The 18,757-nt window shown below is 34.4% G+C and overlaps 1 long non-coding RNA gene across 1 annotated transcript in view; it reads left to right on the forward strand.

Moving 5' to 3' along the window:
• Positions 1 to 3,083: 3,083 nt before the first annotated feature.
• The window catches only part of LOC145663685 (uncharacterized), a 29,447-nt gene continuing 13,773 nt past the window's right edge, over positions 3,084 to 18,757 (forward strand). Inside the window, exon 1 of the long non-coding RNA XR_014127226.1 lies at positions 3,084 to 3,185. This is a non-coding gene — a long non-coding RNA (uncharacterized LOC145663685). The remainder of the gene's footprint in view (positions 3,186 to 18,757) is intronic.

The raw sequence follows: 18,757 nt of genomic DNA on the forward strand, positions 1-18,757 counted from the left end.
AGACTAAAGTTTTGGGCTTTAATAGTATCGGGAGTGTAATTATTCATTTCAGCGACCCCGAAAGCTATTGAATAGACAATCATATCTTTCAATTAGGAATTTTTAATTTTCACCCCTCCTATTAAACCTCCATGCCGATAATGCTAAACTTTGATGTGAACGATATAGAGGGTATCATACATAATTCATGTACTCAAAAGCTATGGATTTAACATTAATATCGTTCATTTTCGATTATTTTTACATGTTCCTGTGTCTCCCATAATAGAACTAGAGGTGATACGGGTTTCGATTCCCGTCAGGAGTCATGTGGTTCGGGTTCCACGTTAAGTCGTAGATGCATGTCTTGTATAGAGTAGTAGCTGAAAGACACGCTGAACTCTATATCACCTCACCTCGTGAGATATTCTACGTTCGCATAATTTCTAAACCACTTTTCTTTCTTTCAATCTCCTCCTTCCTCTTAGGACACGCATAGGTTCAAACCGAAACATTCTTCACGGTTGGAGGACGCAAGGCTACTGTACCATACTGTACAACCCTTATGGGACTAGGAAGTGAATTACGCAGTTTGAATAGCATGCACGAATAAACCACGCTTACATTTATTATATATAATTAATAAAATCTCATATTAGGACTTACTCTGCACGTCAAACTTTTAACATATGCGACTTTTTAAATTCTGATCTTCTTCTTCTGCTTTATTATTATTATTATTATTATTATTATTATTATTATTATTATTATTATTATTATTATTATTATTATTGCAATAGCTATATGAAGCAATTATCTCGGCAAACTTGGTTAATACACACCATTCAGCAACCAGTAGTTGTAGAAATCAGGCGTTTCCCACAGAAGTTGTTAGCTCAATCGGTAGAGCGTTGAGCCATGGATTCAAGGGTTCTGAGTTCGAATCTAGTCTAAGTCAAAAGATTTTTTTCCTTATATAATTCTTGAAATGGGAATGTTTCTCTCTTCACCTTTATCTCGTAATTCTGAATAGAGATGTTTGGAGGTGAAAGAAAAAGTATACTAGAATATAAGAAAAGAGATGTAATTTACATGATACCTTTGGCAATTTTTAACTATATTTTCACCTATCTAGGACGTTTCTAAAAAGTTCAGACTTCTAGAGCTCCTTTTCGCTCTCTTATGTGTCCTTTAATTAATTTCTACAGTTACTTAGTGAATCACATATACATATGAGGCGTATAGTTTCTAAATCCGCCATCTCCAATTTTCAAAAAAAATGAGGTAAGTAGATTTACTGGTATTCCTTTCCATGCCCTACATGATGGTGAAAAGAGTTGTTTGAAATGTCGCCACCTCCACCCTCAATTACTGCTTTAAAGTTCAGGGTTTCTTCAAAAGCCGCCATCTACACTCAGCAGTGTGTTTGTAAACCCCATCATCTCGATTCTATTCTATTCTATGCTATGAATTGAAGACCGACGTTAATGAAAAAAAGTTGCAAGATGTTGTTCAACTCCTAACGAAACACTTCGGGGAGAATTGGCGTGCTAATTCAAACTTAGCCATTTATGTTGATGCTGAAAAGAGACTGACTGCTTCAACAGAAGAAAGTGTAGATGAGGATTAGGCTGAATGCCAGTGTTTCGAACATGATTCTGATGAGAACTATATCTGAAAACAGTGTAAAGATCACTTTCAATCCTTTTCTTGTTGGTAAAGGTGGCATTTATTCCGAAGTTCCCATCCTGTTATGTCAGGCTATGTTAGGTTAGGTTAGGTTCCAATGGGTTAGATTAGGTTAGTGAGGTGAGGTTAAGTAAGCTTATGTTATGTTAGGAGACGATATTTCTAAACGGGCTGGGAACTTCGGAACTTGACCTGTAAATGTAGCTAACGTACTATGATTATAGCTTCATTTCTTTTTTCCTTGTTTGTGCACATTATAATGTCACCCAACAAGTTAATATCGTCGTTTAGATTCAGTTTATCTCCATCTACTGCTCTGTTCTGAAATAGTTATCAGAAATTATAATAGTAATGACTTGGAAGCAAATAAACCCCAAAAATTACTTAGGTACGTTTGATTCAAAGTCCTCCATCTCCAAAAGTTGTTTTCAAAATCCGCCATCTCCAAACTGCTTTCTGCAATAACCGAGAAATGAGATGAGAGAGATTTTTGTCATTTGGTAGTTATAATGAATGTCCAGCAAGCAGTAAAGTATTTCTAAAAAGAAAATTTTATCTCACATAATCTCTGAGTTATCAGTTTTTACTGTTTTTCTCGAAACCGTTTATGAAGGAGATGGCGGATTTAGAAACTATACGCCTCATATATTACAGATGTCGTATCTCTTTCTCTTCTCTCTACATCATGTCTGGAGATGAATGTTTTGACAATAGGTTACAAACACGATTTTAAAAAATAATACGATCTGCGATATCAGTGATACATATTGTGGTGTTTAACTTAACATATAAAACAATAAATAGAAAAACTGAGAATACGAATCTTTTCGTGCACTGATGCTTCAATAACAGTGAACTGATGCTTCAAATCTGTGTCTTTACTCCCTTCACCTATGTTAATTCCCTAGTCAAAATAAAAACTCTTCAAAATTAATCACAAATTCTTATACAACCATCCCTTCCTTGGAGTACTGCGCGGTCACATACCCGTCACTGCGATGTAAAGGCACTTATGGCGACGAGGATACCACATATATATTTTTGGTTTCACTACCATCTACTCTATCTACAACAAAATTTAGAGGATAGTCGACGGAATAGAAACGTTAAAACAAGAATGGCTCTTAATTAGACACTTTTCATTCTTCCCTAACTTTAAAACACTATATTAAATATTACCACTCTTAAACGTTATGAAAAGAAAATGACAAAATGTTTCACGGCTATGCGACTATAAACTCCGAGAAGAAAGTTATAAAGTACTAGCATGAGTATTAGCATTTAATATTTGAAATAAATTAGAATGGATAGACAATTATTACAATAGAAAAGTAACAATAATAACAATGAAATTTCTTCAATTCTTTGCTATTTAAAATTTAATAATACGAATTTAGTTGCTAGTTAGCCATAGTGATAAAACAACATTGTTGATAGAAATGCGAGAGTGAAATATGTGCTGAGAAGCCTTAAGAAAATTATTTTTTCATCCATCAGTATTGAAGAACTATACTAAGGTAAATGTGTATTATGCTCTTTCTTCTCAAAGTGTGGTAGTTTCTCGGATTTAACATTAACTTGCCAGAAAAAGGAAATTAATATAAAAACATGAATATGTATTGTGTTCTTTTTTTAAAACGAACTTTATTTAAAACAAAAAATGGGGGGAATTTTGATAGTTCTGCCTTATTTTAAGGCAGGATGTAGGTATCTGCGTATTTTAAGGCATCTTTAGAAATACAAAAGAACTGACTAATAATTTTCCTATTAAATTTTGCATTGTGGTGATTGAGAAGATTACCTACAATATGTTACGATTTCATCAAAATGAATCAAATAGCTATCCTCTTAGAATTAGTATTTTTTCATTATCATAATGAATGCAATTTAGAGAAAGAAACAGACTATTTATTTATTTATTTAGCAGGAATTATATGCATGTAATACTACACTTATTTAATAAACTCTACATTATTCATTCGAAATTTCCCTAATGAATAGCTATAGCCTAGCGGTTTTAATATGTAAAAATTTTTAATGGTACTAACATTACAATGATGTAATCACATCATTAAAAGTTGCATATATTTTTTTGTGTCTTCCTACTGGTTAAACAGACGAATAAATTTTGGAAATTATAGTCTTCAGATAGAGCTACAGTTCTTCACTATCATTTAATTACATTTGAATAATTTAAAGTTGCATTGGAATATATTTATATTCAAAGGCCTACTGTTATTAATGTAATTGAACTTGTGTATGTGTCATAAAAGAAAACTCTGTAATTAGTAATACAAAGAAAGACTTCAAAAACATGTTATTTTTCAAAAAGAAAACCAAGGTGCATTTCTAAATCACTGAGTAGTTAATATTATTCTGTGATTTGTTTTATTCTGAATTATGTTGAAAAAGATGTTTATATATGAAACGTTGACTGTCAGAGACATAATGTTTACTTTTACTATTTGACACATCCACCCGTATAAAAGGTACAAGTCCCGAAGACTTTTCCAAGGTTAAACTAAGAAAAGAAAGACAGAATTACCGTGTACATACTGAAAAGTGGTCAACATTAGTTTCCAACTTCTTCGTTTCCATTAGCAAGCAGATAGCGTACTCAACATTTCAGCCTTTCTTATTGACTGTTAGTGTTTAAGAGAAACCCTGAGTGCCTATATTTTAATTTTAGGATAATGTTGTAAATGCTTAGAAGGCATTAATGAATGATTGCAATTTGCGTTTCTCAAAGTAAACCGTATTTGTAATCAACCTTTTCTATTAAGATAATTTGAAATATAGATATCGTTCGCGGGAGGCAGGTTTGAGTGCCAGTGAGAATGTATCAGGTTCAGAAAACACTAAATTTTAGAATCACATTTTCGATTAAATAAACAAAGCATGTGCATATATTTACCATATAAATTGAAGAGCATTCTCAAAGTACTTTATGCAGTATGTAAGAGTCCATAGGATACTGACGTAAAGCCAATAAAACTAATAATATTACTACACAGATATAGCCTGAAAATCTAAAATGACAATTATCGTCCAGATGTTTATTGAATAAGAGAACCTTGTAGTGGACAAACACTGTGTCCGTAGGTTTTCTCGGGGTTCTTCCGTTTCGTCCCACTTTCTTCATCCCACTGTTTCATTCATTTCTCATCATCACCGTCTCCTTTAGCCTAGCCCGCATACCCGCGGGGAGTAAAAGTTAAAGATTTCATTTTCATTTCATTACTTTTGTGTGATGAATTCGAAAGATGTTGCATGTATATATGTTGCAAATGTTGAATGTTGGACATGTATGTTGCAAATGTTGGATCTATTCGTTTTACATTACACCGTATTATTTTCTTGGATGAAGTCACATGCGTCTAATATAATTAGCCTTTTCTTCTTGTGCATCTATTTTAGAAAATGTTGTATTATATGTCTGTAGCACTGTGGATAATCGAGAATCCACAGTATTACGTTGTCTGCAAACTCATAAAAGTGAATCATGCTTGTATTAACATGAATTGCAGATACAAATCAGTTAAAACTTTTAACCCCCGTTGGTCCACACTAATCTCTCACAGGGAACTAAATCCGTGATCTCATGAGTCAAAAGCACATGCCCTTGTTACGTTTTCTTCTTCAATTCCTCCCAATCGTACCTTTGTCTCAATGATTTTTCGACTGTTATCTGATCTACTCAATTCAATATGACAGGAACATCAACAAAGAAGCTCCGAGAACATTCAAAGACAATCATGCACTTAAGACGGATCCGAAATTTAAATTGGGTTCACTTTACAATCAACAGCCTAATACATAAGATCACCCGACTACACCACAGCAGTGATACTAGACTTACGAGGAAGGATATTTGTACCTAAGAAAGATCATATAGAATCTGACAAGTTTTCATCCAATATAATGTGGACCTGACTACCTCGGATAATTGGGCTTCTAATATTCTAGTTAGAAACATCTATTGGAGTCCTTACTAATTAGACATATCGATTTTCCATCGTTTTGCTCTGTACTGTTTAGGTTAATTACCGCTTGCAGATTATACAAACGAATTCTATCTAAAATATTTGTGTGGTTTTGCTAAGATTACTGTAAGCTGCCTTCGAACAATAATTTGTAAGGAAATCACAGAGATATAGATTCTTGAAATTGGAACTTTTAAGAAAGTTTTCTTTGTGTCATTTCATAGACAATCATTTTAAGAACTTGAGTCCTCTCTCACTAGTATGATTCCCTTTAATTATTCAACGAATGGTGGTGGTGCTGTTTTGTAGAGCATGTAGTGCTGAGGAAAGAAAAACCCTGTTTGCCTCTATTGCTTAAATGAATATGAGCAAGCAAATTCAGTTTTTGTATGTAGAATCAATTTTTTTTTATTACTGTAAGCTGCCTTTGGCCATTAATTTGTAAGGAAATCACAGAGATTTAGATTCTCGAAATTCGAACTTTTAAGAAAGTTTTCTTTGTGTCATTTCATAGACAATCATTTTAAGAACTTGAATCCTCTCTCACTAGTATGATTCCCTTTAATTACACTAGTTAACAAATTTAAACTTTTTGTTTGTTACATGAGAAAAATCACCTGATCTTAAAGGAACTTTTTGCGCTGAATTCGAATATGCACTCGGTTTCTCTCCATCACGTACAATTTTCCCGTAACAGAGGGATTTTCGGGAAATTCCCTCAAAAATTTCCCTTTTTCAGATATTTTATTCCCCTAGCTCCTGTCCCCTTACATATAGTAACATAGAAATTATACCTAAGTATACCTTGATTTATATTTAATAAACCCTAAAAGTTTCGTAAAAATCGCTTTGTTCTTTCTAGAGAAATAAATATATTTGTATGTATACTGTGTGCACTGTTTATTGCACCTGATAGTAATGCTTTCAGATGTCCTGAGTTGGGTAAAAACGATTTGCTTTATTACTACAAACACAGACATGAAAATGAATATTTACAATAGTCAACAACACACTTGTATTGCTCTCTGTAAATTAGAAACGTGTATAAAAATAGAATGTACTTCCAACGTATATTTTTTTAAAAACGTACAGTATATGTATATCTTAATACCTATATATACAATTCTCCAAGTTTTTTCGTTTTGTTCATGAAATGGTTATCAATATTTGTTATCAAATGTAACAGAATGCAAAAGAACTTCCACTTCCCGAGCCCCCTACTAACTGGGAAGAGATATGGCCAAAGACTCTGATGATGATCATGACCTTGATGAACCATCGACATCAACATGTACATCCAAGGATCCAACGTTCATCCCTGACTGTGTTCGAGAGCCACATTTCATCCGGCAATGTGAACTTAATGACCTAGTCCGTGATTTGCACCTGACAAAACAAGAGGCGGAACTTCTGGAATCAAGGCTCCAGCAGTGGAACTTATTGGATGCAGAAACGAACATATCAGTGTACAGGAAAAGGCATGTTCAATTTTCAAGCTATTTCTCAATGCAAGATAATGTGTGCGTATGTACGGATATAAATGGGTTGATGGCGGAGCTAGGAATTCCTTACGTTCCAGAAGAATGGAGGTTATTTATCGACGTGTCAAAGGTCAGCCTTAAAGCTGTCCTTTTACATAATGGAAATAAAAAACCTTCTATACCACTTGCGCACTCAGTGAAGATTAAGGAATCCTATGACACCATGTCAACTTTGCTAAATCTTATAAATTACAAGGACCATTGTTGGCAAATATGTTGTGATCTCAAGGTAGTTGGTATTTTATTAGGACTGCAGTGCGGTTACACGAAGTACCAATGTTTTTTATGTTTATGGGATAGCCGAGCTGATGATAAACATTATGAAGTGAAGGAATGGGAACCTAGAGTGAATTACGTACCTGGAGAATGCAACGTCAAATACGCTCCTTTGGTAGATCCTAATAAGATATTACTACCGCCACTTCATATCAAGTTAGGACTTATGAAAAACTTTGTCAAAGCCATGGACACATCTGGTGAAGGTTTCAAGTATTTGCGAGATAAGTTTCCTAACCTGAGTGATGCTAAGATTTCAGCGGGAGTGTTTATTGGTCCCCAAATTAGGAAATTAATGCTTGATGATAGCTTTGACAGCAAGTTAAACAGTGCTGAGCTAGCTGCCTGGACAGCATTTAAGTGTGTTGTGCGCAACTTTCTGGGCAATAACAAAGCTGAGAGTTACACAGAAATCGTACAGGACATGATACAGAAATACAAAGAGTTGGGTTGTAGGATGTCTTTAAAATTCCACTTTTTGCACTCCCACCTCAGCTTCTTTCCTGCTAACCTAGGTGCTCTCAGCGACGAACAGGGGGAAAGATTCCACCAAGATATAATGGCAATGGAGAAAAGGTACCAGGGACGATGGGATCCTTCAATGATGGGGGACTATTATTGGGGTCTTGTTAGAGAATGCAACATTTCTTACAAAAGAAGGAAGTAGTGTACGTTTTTGTAACCCAATGGAAGTTTCATATATTGTGATAGTTTTGATTGTCTTTTCATGACCTTTTGGTACATTTGTATTATTGTTTATTGTAAATTGTCACACTTGTAAATTATATTGTATTATATTTTATATATGTGTTTGTGGTAATAAAGCAAAACGTTTTACCTCAACTTAAGAGATCTGAAAGCATTACTATAAGGTGCAATAAACAGTACACACAGTATACATACAAACATTTATTTCTCTAGAAAGAATAAAGCGATTATTACGAAACTTGGAGGGTTTGTTAAATATGAATCAAAGTATACTTAGGTATAATTTCTATGTTAGTATATGCAAGGGGACAAGATCTTGGGGTGTAAAATAAACGAAAAGGGAAATTTTTGAGGGATTTTCCCGAAAATCCCTCTGTTATGGGAAAATCGTACGTGATGGAGAAAAACCGAGTGCATATTGGAATTCAGCGCAAAAAGTTCCTTTAAGAACAGGTATTTCCTTTTATGTAACAAAACCTTTGTTAACTAGTGTTATTCAACGAATGGCGGTGGTGTTGTTTTCCAGAGCATGTAGGGTGGTGGAAAGAAAAACCCTGTGTGCCTCAATTGTTTAAATGAATATGAGCAAGCAAATTCAGTTTTTGTATGTAGAATCAATTCTTTTTATTACTGTAAGCTGCCTTTGACCATTAATTTGTAAGGATATCACAGAGGTTTAGATTCTTGAAATTGGAACTTTTAAGAAAGTTTTCTTTGTGTCATTACATAGAAAATCATTTTAACAACATAAGTCCTCTTTCACTAGTATGATTCCCTTTAATTATTCAACGAATGGTGGTGGTGCTGTTTTGTAGAGCATGTAGTGCTGAGGAAAGAAAAACCCTGTGTGCCTCTATTGTTTAAATGAATATGAGCAAGCAAATTCAGTTTTTGTATGTAGAATCAATTTTTTTATTACTGTAAGCTGCCTTTGACTATTAATTTGTAAGGATATCACCGAGATTTAGATTCTTGAAATTGGAACTTTTAAGAAAGTTTTCTTTGTGTCATTACATAGACAATCATTTTAACAACATAAGTCCTCTTTCACTAGTATGATTCCCTTTAATTATTCAACGAATGGTGGTGGTGTTTTTTTCCAGAGCATGCTGTGGAAAGAAAAACCCTGTGTGCCTCTATTGTATAAATGAATATCAGCAAGCAAATTCAGTTTTTGTATGTAGAATCAATTCTTTTTATTACTGTAAGCTGCCTTTGTCCATTAATTTGTAAGGATATCACAGAGATTTAGATTCTTGAAATTGGAACTTTTAAGAAAGTTTTCTTTGTGTCATTACATAGAAAATCATTTTAACAACATAAGTCCTGTTTCACTAGTATGATTCCCTATAATTATTCAACGAATGGTGGTGGTGCTGTTTTGTAGAGCATGTAGTAGAAAGAAAAACCCTGTGTGCCTCTATTGTATTAATGAATATGAGCAAGCAAATTCAGTTTTTGTATGTAGAATCAATTTTTTTTATTACTCTAAGCTGCCTTTGACCATTAATTTGTAAGGAGATCACAGAGATTTAGATTCTTGAAATTGGAACTTTTAAGAAAGTTTTCTTTGTGTCATTACATAGAAAATCATTTTAACAACATAAGTCCTGTTTCACTAGTATGATTCCCTATAATTATTCAACGAATGGTGGTGGTGCTGTTTTGTAGAGCATGTAGTGCTGTGGAAAGAAAAACCCTGTTTGCCTCTATTGTTTAAATGAATATGAGCAAGCAAATTCAATTTTTGTATGTAGAATCAATTTTTTTTATTACTCTAAGCTGCCTTTGACCATTAATTTGTAAGGATATCACAGAGGTTTAGATTCTTGAAATTGGAACTTTTAAGAAAGTTTTCTTTGTGTCATTACATAGAAAATCATTTTAACAACATAAGTCCTGTTTCACTAGTATGATTCCCTATAATTATTCAACGAATGGTGGTGGTGCTGTTTTGTAGAGCATGTAGTGCTGTGGAAAGAAAAACCCTGTTTGCCTCTATTGTTTAAATGAATATGAGCAAGCAAATTCAATTTTTGTATGTAGAATCAATTTTTTTTATTACTCTAAGCTGCCTTTGACCATTAATTTGTAAGGATATCACAGAGGTTTAGATTCTTGAAATTGGAACTTTTAAGAAAGTTTTCTTTGTGTCATTACATAGAAAATCATTTTAACAACATAAGTCCTGTTTCACTAGTATAATTCCCTATAATTATTCAACGAATGGTGGTGGTGCTGTTTTGTAGAGCATGTAGTGCTGTGGAAAGAAAAACCCTGTTTGCCTCTATTGTTTAAATGAATATGAGCAAGCAAATTCAATTTTTGTATGTAGAATCAATTTTTTTTATTACTCTAAGCTGCCTTTGACCATTAATTTGTAAGGATATCACAGAGGTTTAGATTCTTGAAATTGGAACTTTTAAGAAAGTTTTCTTTGTGTCATTACATAGAAAATCATTTTAACAACATAAGTCCTCTTTCACTAGTATGATTCCCTATAATTATTCAACGAATGGTGGTGGTGCTGTTTTGTAGAGCATGTAGTGCTGAGGAAAGAAAAACCCTGTGTGCCTCTATTGTTTAAATGAATATGAGCATGCAAATTCAGTTTTTGTATGTAGAATCAATTTTTTTTTTATTACTGTAAGCTGCCTTTGGCCAATAACTTGTAAGGAAATCACAGAGATATAGATTCTTGAAATTGGAACTTTCAAGAAAGTTTTCTTTGTGTCATTACATAGACATTCATTTTAACATAAGTCCTCTTTCACTAGTATGATTCCCTTTAATTATTCAACGAATGGTGGTGTTTTTTTTTTCCAGAGCATGTAGGGTGGTGGAAAGAAAAACCCTGTTTGCCTCTATTGTTTAAATGAATATGAGCAAGTAAATTCAGTTTTTGTGTGTACCTAGATAGAATCAATTTTTTGCAAATGTACTCCGAACTAAACTCTGAGTTTAAGGACTAGTTAATTACATTTTTGTATTTTTTGTAGTTCTATTTTAGACTGATAGAACAAAAATATTTACAAAGGAAGCCTTTTAATAATCTGTTTCAGGTTCAGAAACAGTGTTGTGTAAGTGAATAAAATCACGGACTGGCACGTATCCACTGCATGTATAAATACTTTCTAACTTCTAGTTAGTTTGTTAAACCAAAAAAGTTCTTCCGATTTTTGAGAAAAGTTAATTTTCTCGCGTTAGTGTAGTCAAATTGATTGTGTTGACGTCATATGTTTACATTTCTTTCAAACCATATACAGCAGAGAATTGTTCAATGTGTCGAGCGTTTCGCTATCAGTTTTGAAGGAAGCGCAATCTTCGAAAGAACATGTTGAAAAGATGGATTTTGAGGTCTATTTTGCTTTAGGAATACAAATTAGGAAAGAAAGCTGAAGAGGTCACTAGAAAAATACGCTTTGCGCTTAGAGAGACGTCAGTGAGTGAACGGACTGCTCAAAATTGGTTCAGTCGCTTTTCTTCCGGAGACGCTAGCCTTGAAGACAAGCCTCGTGTTGATCGTCCATACATCCTCGACAAAGTCCAGCTGGAGGAGGAAATAAGCAGAATCTTCATCAAACCAGCTAGGAGATTGCACACATCGGTTTGAAGCATCTGACGAAACCATTCGACCACGTCTTCATATCCTTGGGATGACAGGAGGGAAGCTAAACAAGTGGGTTTGTTCTTCAAATCCTGTCCGAGGGAAACAAGCTCCAACGGTTGAATATCTGCTTGAAGTTGCTGTCGCGCCATAACAAAGCCTAGTTCATGGACCAAATTTTGACATGTGACGAAAAATGGTTCGTGAATGATAATGTACGAGGGAACGTCATTGGTCAACTTATGGTTCGGTCTCATTGGCCGCTAAACCGGACATTCAAGAAAATATGGTAATGCTGTGTTTGGTGAACCAGCGCGGCTATAGACTACTATGACTATCTAGAAAAAAAAAAAAAAAAACATAATAGCTGAGGTCTACTGGTCACAATTGCAAAGAAATTTAGCTGCACTGCTCCAGAAGCAGCCAGCACAGTTCAACAAAAGAGGAATTCTCCTCCTCCACGATTTTGCTAAACCTCATACGCGAAAAGCGATCCAAGAGGTGATCAAAACACTGGGCTGGGAAATTCTGCCTGATCCACCCTATTCCCCGGACGTCGCCTCATCGGACTATTACTTGTCTGGCCATGGATGACCACCTGTGGGAACAGCAGTTCCGGAAACGCAACGGTGTCACAAAGGCTATATCATAATTTTTGGACTCCAGAAAAGGATTTTTTTTTTAAAGGACATTTATAAGCTGGTCTCTCGTTGGGAACATATCATTGAAGCCAATGGCGATTCTTTAGAAGAATAAATCTGGTGTTTAAGATTTTTATGGGCCATGTTTAGTGAGTGACGAAAATCCCACGAACTTTCTTGGTTAACTGATATTAGATACAAATAATAATTTAATTAATTAACTGATTTTTAAAATCTTAAGTTACATTTTTTGTACAGACGCTTTCTGTGGTGCGAAATTTGTTCGAATCGAGCATTATTTAAAAAAAAGAAAAGAAAAAAGAAAAAGAAAACGCTTTTTTATTTGTGTATTATTTTCGTTCCTAGTGTTAATTTTGTTTTAAAGCAGCAGTTAGATGTAGATTTTCAATGGGGAGCATTACTGTCTTATACAAATTCGGAACTTTTTTTTTTTTTGGTGGGTTGCATATTGTATCTATAATACACCATAGACTATTATTTATTTATTTATTTATAAAGATTTCTGGCCAACACCGGCGTCTATGTCGTTAAGCCAGTCACGTTTTTAAAGGATGATGCACCTCGGCGAGCATATTGTCTGTGGAAGTTGGGAAGGGAGAAGAGGGGAAGCATCGTTAGATCTTTATGTGAGGTAGATCTCGATATTTGCCTGGTGTCAGGGACATAGCCAAGAGAGGTGAGACATATCCAGTGGCGGATCTAGCCTATGGCCGGGGGGCCTAGGCCCCCCAGTTTTTTCAGTGACAAAAATAATTTAAGCTATTATTTATATATTTTTGAAATTTTATATATACCTATCATAGTCTGGGTACTGGCTGGCTCCCCCAGATTTTACCTTCTAGATCCGTCACTGGACACGTCCCCCAAAAAAATTTTGTAAAGGGCAAAAGTGGAAAGGGTTATAAGGGTTGATAAAAGACCGAGGGAAGGGAAAAGAAGGTAAATAGAATACGAAATAATAATCCTAATCAAATATACTCTCAAATTTTCAGTACTACGATAGTACAGTGGAATTTAATACCCATAGGGTGAGTTTCTCCAACTAGATTAAGCTCTTACTCTGTAGTAAATAGGTACCTAATTGGGAACACAATGCAGTTGTGTTTCTAGACACGATTACTCCGAGTAAATTGACTACTCTACTGTAACATTGACTCCGTCAATTTTGGGCAACTCCGCCAAATTCAGAATCCATGGTAAAGTGTGAATTCCTGAAAGACAGGAGAAGGATGGGGAGGTTGAAACAGTTAGCTTTTCTAGTGATTCGAGTGAAGATTATGTTTATGATCGAATTCTGAAAGTAATATGAATCAGCGAAAGAGTAAATATGTTTGAGGATTACTAACATTCTGAAATTGTAATATGTTCAGTTGAATAAAGATAGTAAACTTGTACCTACTCAGCATCATTTAACATAAGTTAGAATTTTCCTTTGACATGTAATTTATTTTTTGTTTTCTTTGGTGCTATATCAATGTAGTAACTGGAAATCTATAGTTCGGCATTTTTTTAAAATCAGACCTATATATTTAAGTTTGAATCTTGAATGTCGAATCTGAGTGCGTGACCTTTGATTTTTATAAGTTACTGAATTATTCACTTCCAAATATTAGGTATGATAATACTTAGGAGAAGGACTCTTTAAAAAAGTGCCTGACATTAAGAACGCACTTGTACTTAATGTTTGAAAACTGTATCAAATGACGTTGTACTTAATATTAAATGCTTTGAACGGTAAAATACATGTATGCATACTTGAGCAATCTGATTAAAAGAGCAATCTCAGAGTGAAGTGCTTTGCTAAGCAGTGTCTCTCCTCAAATATTACCAAATCTAATATTTGGAAGTAAATAAAATCGTAACTAAAAAAAATCCAAAATCACGAATTGACACTCAATATTGAAGGTTCAAGATCATTTTTAAGTATACGATCAAAACGCAGTCTTTGTATCATGCTTAGATGATTTAGTTTGCGGTCTTAAAGTTTTGTGACACCAAGGAAGTGTTATGTTTTCTGGAAATACTTTTTCCAAGACATGCTGAGGAAAGAAAACTAAGTGGTATCGCACTGATTTTGTTTAGTACCCATCCTCAAGGCTCAGTGTGGTATGTGGTGTAAAAAGTGGCATTATGAAGTAAATAAACCGTCAAAATTCGATGGGTGTAAACCAGCCTTCTTTCCAACAACCAGTAAACTATTCTATAAAATATCTTAGCTTTCTTGCCTGTTACAACCGCACCAGGGAAAGATCATTTTCTTCAATGAAAAGAATCAAATCCCATGTTCGAAACAGAATGTTTGGGGAGGGCTTACAGAACTTGCGCTGCTATCAATTTATTCTCACCTGTCACCTATTTTTGAGAAAGTGATGTTATGCTTGCTTACGAACAAAGAAAATTGCTTCTGTGAACGGACATATGAACTCTTTCCACTGTGTTTTATAGTAAGTATGTCTATACTTTAAAGGGACATAAGAAGTTATATTTTTCACCAATAGATAGTTAATAAATTGAAATGTAATGAAATTAGATGCGTGTGTTTTTCAGTCGTAACGTGCAAATCTATAGACTATAAAGGAGGTTCCTAACACAAAAGCTTCGAAAGATTTTCATGTCCTTGTTCCCCCCTCCCCAAATGGAATTTTGACTACGTATCTGCCTCTATAAACTATAAAGGAGGTTCCTAACACAAAAGCTTCGAAAGATTTTCATGTCCTTGTCTCCTCCCCTGAAATGAAATTTTGACTACGTGTCTGCGTTTATAGACTATAAAGGAGGTTCCTAACACAAAAGCCTCGAGTGCAAATCTATAGACTATAAAGGAGGTTCCTAACACAAAAGCTTCGAAAGATTTTCATGTCCTTGTCTCCTCCCCTGAAATGAAATTTTGACTACGTGTCTGCGTTTATAGACTATAAAGGAGGTTCCTAACACAAAAGCCTCGAGTGCAAATCTATAGACTATAAAGGAGGTTCCTAACACAAAAGCTTCGAAAGATTTTCATGTCCTTGTCTCCTCCCCTGAAATGAAATTTTGACTACGTGTCTGCGTTTATAGACTATAAAGGAGGTTCCTAACACAAAAGCCTCGAGTGCAAATCTATAGACTATAAAGGAGGTTCCTAACACAAAAGCTTCGAAAGATTTTCATGTCCTTGTCTCCCCCCTGAAATGAAATTTTGACTACGTATCTGCGTCTATACACTATAAAGGAGTGTCCTAACACAAAAACCTCGAGTGCAAATCTATAGACTATAAAGGAGGTTCCTAACACAAAAGCTTCGAAAGATTTTCATGTCCTTGTCCCCCCACCGAAATGAAATTTTGACTACTTGTCTGGTTCTATGGAGTATAAAGAAGGTTCCTAACACAAAAACCTCGAAAGATTTCCATGCCCTTGTCCCCCTTCCCAATGAAATTTTGGCTACGTTTCTGTCTGGTGTGAATGGGGAAAATTTAAGACATCATCACTCAGAATGACTTTCCTGAAAAAGTTTTTACGCCTTTACGACCGCGTGTCCCCTAGACTATAAAAATATTCGAAGTTAGTGTAAGAAATACAGAATCCTGTGAAGAAAACTTCGTTTTTGCTTTTAGGGGTATGAAATTTTTAATATAGAAATCATTTTATAATGAAAATGAATTGCAATTTTATAAGTTCGACAAAGTAGAGTTATCACTACTTTCGTTATCTTTTAAAATAGCTATAAAATAAAGAAAAAAATTGATATTGGGGAATTTTTACGAAAATTTCCACGAAACAAAGTGAAACGATCTTTGTGAGCTATTACTTGTACCGAGGCATGTCCTAGATCAAAACATTACATCATCAGACATTAGAGAGATTGTTTCATTCTATTTTATTATTATTATTATTTAACATTTATGTACGTAGGCTGATCAATAAAGACTGATTATCAGTGTTTATGAGGTGAATACAACAACAAGCCACAGAAAACGAAACACGTCTGTGTAGTGGGAGAAGGGACGAATAGATCGAGCAAGTTTGAAGGCCATGACGTCAGGAATGTGACCTATGTAGCCGTTCAAGCACACGTACTTTCAATTTCACAAAAGGCAACATGGAAATGACACACGAAGAACAGCACAGAAATTCTGTTGTCTATCTTGCGAAGATCAGCGTTCCGTGTGTACCTCATCCTCCATATACCCCTGATTTAGTCCCTTGTGATTTCTTTCTTTTTCCAACTTTGAAGAAACACCTCCAGGAACAGCTTTTCGCATCTTTAAAGGCAATAATGAAAGGTGCGGAGGCGATTTTGAAGGTTCTGTCCAAAAACGGCTTCCAGCATGTTTTTGATGACTGGCAAAAACGTTGCAACAAGTGCATTGCATGTAATGGGGACTATTTTGAAAAGGACCATAAACATTTCGAGGATTAATACAGGTAATTATATTTTGTTCATTTATGATTATTCTTTATTGATCAATCCTAGTAACAATTAATTTAATATGTGATTAGTTTCAATTATTAATTGAATTAAATTAATTTGTTTGATCTTCTCTCCTTCTATAAACATACATGAGTGACTAGCTGTAATAGATGAAAGAGGATGATGAAAGTGTGTTCTTAATTAAACAAGTTATTTGATGTATTTTCAAGTTAGAATGAGTTTATAATATAAAATCCATTACACGAAAGAAATATGTAAACTTTACTGCAGTGGAGACGCGTATCCTTCTACAGAAAACTAAAGGAAAGCTGTTAACTGGAACAATTAACGAGGAAGATTACCATAACTAGAAAAGTGAGTGATTTTATTTTAAGGTAAGCAGTTCTACATACACACAACTTCGATATATCGAGTTATTTTCCCTGTTAATGTAGCATATAGGACATTATTTGTAAGATATGTTACAATTCTCCAGAAAAATTTAACATGCATTTAAATTTCTCATCAAATGGTTCAGCGTAAATAAAGGAAAATATGTGATCCTATAGGGACTCCTTGTGACTGGACTCGTTTACAATTGGTTGTTGAATGAGTCATGTTGTATGACTCCTGTCAGCTTCATCAAAAATAGTTCGGATAAATAATGAGGGACTGTAGGTAAAAGTAATAGGTTATGTCTAGATGTGTCATATATATATGTTAAAGTGAAGGTGCTTTATTAGTTATACACACTGGACTCTCGCTAATCCAGCCATTTCTTGCAAAAAGGGGTGCTTGATTAACGAAACTGCTGGATTATTGAGAGGATCTGAAATTGAGTTTAACACATAGGACTACAATACTATACTTTATTAAGTATATGGTTTTATATATATGGAAGCCGCAATAGTACTGAATGTATTTTTCTGCAGCTACAATATAAACAAATACAATCGTTGATAGATTGTTGCAACATTATGCAGCAGACGCATGATGCGATATCGGATTACTGAGAGGATGGACTACTGAAGGCCAAATTGGCAAAAGTATAGTATGTTTAAATAGAAATACAAACATAAATTTATTCGTTCAGTTAATGCTTGTATCTTGTTAATATAATAAAGTAACACTGCTGCAGTGTATACAACGTGAAGAAGTTTGGTTTGGAATTCGGTAAACTGAACTCCTTAACGAGGTCAATTTTATCAAGCCTAAGTTTAAATACAACATTTTATCTATATGTTGTACACTTTAAAATGAACGGATATTTGAACATGAAAAATATTTACCTAGAAAAAAAACCCATTTAGTTTGAATTTTGTGTTATAGATCACAGACAGATTAATATTTGGCATCTTGAGCTTTATACTAAGCCGCTAATCTCAATAGAACTGTTGGTAGTCTATTATACCGTGCTAATATTCATAATTTCGTGAATAATATTCATAATTTCTCCTCTTGGAATACATGGAGAATATAGAGCTCCCTCGTAACTACATGGCTAACGTATGCGTCTTTAGCGCGAGTAATCTGGGTTCAAATCCTGCTGGGGATTCGAATCCCACATTAAGCTGTAGATCCATGCTGATGAGAGCGCGCTAAACTCAACTCAAGAAAAATCAAAAATGAAAAAGGTATATTTTTAATTGTCCATATTTTGGGATAAACTGGATAAATCAGCCCCACCAACAAAGATAATCTCTGACTTATTGATCCTCTACATCCCTTCCAAAATTGATAGTGATTCATTAAGAAATTCTTGAGATTCAGTGTCTCCCGCATGAATACATAAACAGAGAGAGTAAATGTATAAAGAAGTTCTTCGCAAACCAAATTCCTTATAAAGGAAAAACTGTTGACAAGCAGAGAATTGTTGCAGTTTTAAATGTATGTAAAATGTTGTCTTAGAAATATACCGC

The sequence above is a fragment of the Thermobia domestica genome, chromosome 11 (assembly GCF_964235325.1).
Source record: "Thermobia domestica chromosome 11, izTheDome1.hap1.1, whole genome shotgun sequence".
Lineage (NCBI taxonomy): Eukaryota > Metazoa > Arthropoda > Insecta > Zygentoma > Lepismatidae > Thermobia > Thermobia domestica.